This window comes from Odontesthes bonariensis, unplaced genomic scaffold (genome assembly GCF_027942865.1).
Source record: "Odontesthes bonariensis isolate fOdoBon6 unplaced genomic scaffold, fOdoBon6.hap1 scaffold_196, whole genome shotgun sequence".
NCBI lineage: Eukaryota > Metazoa > Chordata > Actinopteri > Atheriniformes > Atherinopsidae > Odontesthes > Odontesthes bonariensis.
Genome location: NW_027457409.1, coordinates 1 through 3,989, shown reverse-complemented (window position 1 = coordinate 3,989; position 3,989 = coordinate 1).

The following is a 3,989-nucleotide window of genomic DNA, read 5'->3' as shown; positions in this document are numbered from 1 at the left end:
CTGGTACTTTTTGACACTTTGACGTTTTTCTGAACCGGGCTTCATGCCCCTGGTACTTTTTGACACTTTGACGTTTTTCTGAACCGGGCTTCATGCCCCTGGTACTTTTTGACACTTTGACGTTTTTCTGAACCGGGCTTCATGCCCCTGGTACTTTTTGACACTTTGGCGTTTTTCTGAACCGGGATAAAGGTCATTTAAAGAGGTGTGTGCATGGTTCCTACTTATAATGGATATATGAAGGACTAAGGAGTCTGAACTTGTTCTGGCCCAAGGAAATCACTTTTTAACAAAAATCCGTATTTGGTCTTAACTCGGGAAAAGAAGGCGATTCTGTGTTTTGATCTCAAAAGAGGCCATTTATCCGGGTTTGTGCAGGTTTATGCATGGAACTTACTTAGAATGGATATATATGTATGTATATATGAAGGACTAAGGAGTCTGAACTTGTTCTGGCCCAAGGAAATCATTTTTTAACAAAAATCCGTATTTCGTCTTAACTCGGGAAAAGAAGGCGATTCCTGTGTTTTGATCCCAAAAGAGGCCATTTATCCGGGTTTGTGCAGGTTTATGCATGGAACTTACTTAGAATGGATATATCTCTATGTATATATGAAGGACTAAGGAGTCTGAACTTGTTCTGGCCCAAGGAAATCATTTTTTAACAAAAATCCGTATTTCGTCTTAACTCGGGAAAAGAAGGCGATTCCTGTGTTTTGATCCCAAAAGAGGCCATTTATCCGGGTTTGTGCAGGTTTATGCATGGAACTTACTTAGAATGGATATATCTCTATGTATATATGAAGGACTAAGGAGTCTGAACTTGTTCTGGCCCAAGGAAATCACTTTTTAACAAAAATCCGTATTTCGTCTTAACTCGGGAAAAGAAGGCGATTCCTGTGTTTTGATCCCAAAAGAGGCCATTTATCCGGGTTTGTGCAGGTTTATGCATGGAACTTACTTAGAATGGATATATCTCTATGTATATATGAAGGACTAAGGAGTCTGAACTTGTTCTGGCCCAAGGAAATCACTTTTTAACAAAAATCCGTATTTCGTCTTAACTCGGGAAAAGAAGGCGATTCCTGTGTTTTGATCCCAAAAGAGGCCATTTATCCGGGTTTGTGCAGGTTTATGCATGGAACTTACTTAGAATGGATATATCTCTATGTATATATGAAGGACTAAGGAGTCTGAACTTGTTCTGGCCCAAGGAAATCACTTTTTAACAAAAATCCGTATTTCGTCTTAACTCGGGAAAAGAAGGCGATTCCTGTGTTTTGATCCCAAAAGAGGCCATTTATCCGGGTTTGTGCAGGTTTATGCATGGAACTTACTTAGAATGGATATATCTCTATGTATATATGAAGGACTAAGGAGTCTGAACTTGTTCTGGCCCAAGGAAATCATTTTTTAACAAAAATCCGTATTTCGTCTTAACTCGGGAAAAGAAGGCGATTCCTGTGTTTTGATCCCAAAAGAGGCCATTTATCCGGGTTTGTGCAGGTTTATGCAAGCAACTTACTTAGAATGGATATATATGTATGTATATATGAAGGACTAAGGAGTCTGAACTTGTTCTGGCCCAAGGAAATCACTTTTTAACAAAAATCCGTATTTCGTCTTAACTCGGGAAAAGAAGGCGATTCCTGTGTTTCTTTCAGAAAAGGTCCTTTTTCTGAACTGGGATTCATGCCCAACATCCAGGCTCTCGTGCCCTGCCCACAGACACAAATCCAGGCCGAGTTTCAGCACCTCTGCATGGACAGCATTCATGGCTGCTTTCCTCTCCCAACAGCCAGTCTCTCATGCCCTGCCCACAGACACACATCCAGGCCGAGTTTCAGCACCTCTCCTCGGTCCAGTATTCATGGCTGCCGTCCTCTCCCAACAGCCAGTCTCTCATGCCCGGCCCAGAGACACACATCCAGGCCGAGTTTCAGCACCTCTCTTCGGTCAGGCAATCATCCCTGCTCCCCTCTCATAACGTCCAGGCACTCATGCCCTGCGCACAGACAAACAGAACCCAGGCCGAGTTTCAGCACCTCTGCTCGGACAGCATTCACGGCTTTTGTCCTCTCACAGCATCCAGTCTCTCATGCCCTGCGCAATGACACACATCCAGGCCTAGTTTCAGCACCTCTCCTCGGTCAGGAATTCATCCCTGCTCCCCTCTCAGAACATCCAGGCACTCATGCCCTGTGCAATGACACATCCAGGCCGAGTTTCAGCACCTCTCCTCGGTCAGGAATTCATCCCTGCTCCCCTCTCATAACGTCCAGTCACAGACACAGATCCAGGCCGAGTTTCAGCACCTCTCCTCGGTCCAGCATTCATCCCTGCTCCCCTCTCAGAACATCCAGGCACTCATGCCCTGTGCAATGACACATCCAGGCCGAGTTTCAGCACCTCTCCTCGGTCAGGAATTCATCCCTGCTCCCCTCTCATAACGTCCAGTCACAGACACAGATCCAGGCCGAGTTTCAGCACCTCTCCTCGGTCCAGCATTCATCCCTGCTCCACTCTCATAGCATCCAGGCACTCATGCCCTGCGCACAGACACACATCCTGGCCGAGTTTCAGCACCTCTCCTCGGTCCAGCATTCATCCCTGCTCCACTCTCATAGCATCCAGGCACTCATGCCCTGCGCACAGACACACATCCAGGCCGAGTTTCAGCACCTCTGCTCGGTCCAGCATTCATCCCTGCTCCACTCTCATAGCATCCAGGCACTCATGCCCTGCGCACAGACACACATCCTGGCCGAGTTTCAGCACCTCTCCTCGGTCCAGCATTCATCCCTGCTCCACTCTCATAGCATCCAGGCACTCATGCCCTGCGCACAGACACACATCCAGGCCGAGTTTCAGCACCTCTGCTCGGTCCAGCATTCATCCCTGCTCCACTCTCATAGCATCCAGGCACTCATGCCCTGCGCAATGACACATCCAGGCCGAGTTTCAGCACCTCTCCTCGGTCAGGCATTCATCCCTGCTCCCTCTCACAGCATCCAGGCACTCATGCCCTGCGCACAGTCACACACCCAGGCCGAGTTTCAGCACCTCTCCTCGGTCCAGCATTCATCCCTGCTCCCCTCTCACAGCATCCAGGCACTCATGCCCTGCGCACAGACACACATCCAGGCCGAGTTTCAGCACCTCTCCTCGGTCCAGCATTCATCCCTGCTCCCCTCTCACAGCATCCAGGCACTCATGCCCTGCGCACAGACACACATCCAGGCCGAGTTTCAGCACCTCTCCTCGGTCAGGCATTCATCCCTGCTCCCCTCTCAGAACATCCAGGCACTCATGCCCTGCGCAACGACATCACTCCGCAAAGGAAAGCTTTTGCGGTGTTTCTTTCTCAAAAAAGGCAATTTAAAGAGGTTTAAGCATGGAACCTACTCAGAATGAACATAGACATAACGGACTAAGGAGTCTGAACTTGGTTTGGCCCAAGGAAATCATTTTTTAACAAAAATCCGTATTTCGTCTTAACTCGGGAAAAGAAGGCGATTCCTGGGTTTCTCTCTCAAAAAAGGCCATTTAAAGAGGTTTGTGCATGGAACCTACTCAGAATGAACATAGACATAACGGACTAAGGAGTCTGAACTTGGTTTGGCCCAAGGAAATCATTTTTTAACAAAAATCCGTATTTGGTCTTAACTCGGGAAAAGAAGGCGATTCCTGGGTTTCTTTGTCAAAAAAAGGCCATTTAAAGAGGTTTTGTGCATGGAACCTACTCGGAATGGCTATATATGAAGGACTAAAGAGTCTGAACTTGGTTTGGCCCAAGGAAATCTTTTTTTTACAAAAATCCGTATTTCGTCTTAACTCGGGAAAAGAGGCGATTCCTGGGTTTCTTTCTCAAACAAGCCGACCCCGGGTTAGGGTTAAGGAGAACCGGGCTCCAGCCCCTCCGGCCGGGTTAGGGTTAGGTTTGGGGCTGGGGCTGGGGTTAGGGTTAAGGAGAACCGGGCTCCATGCCA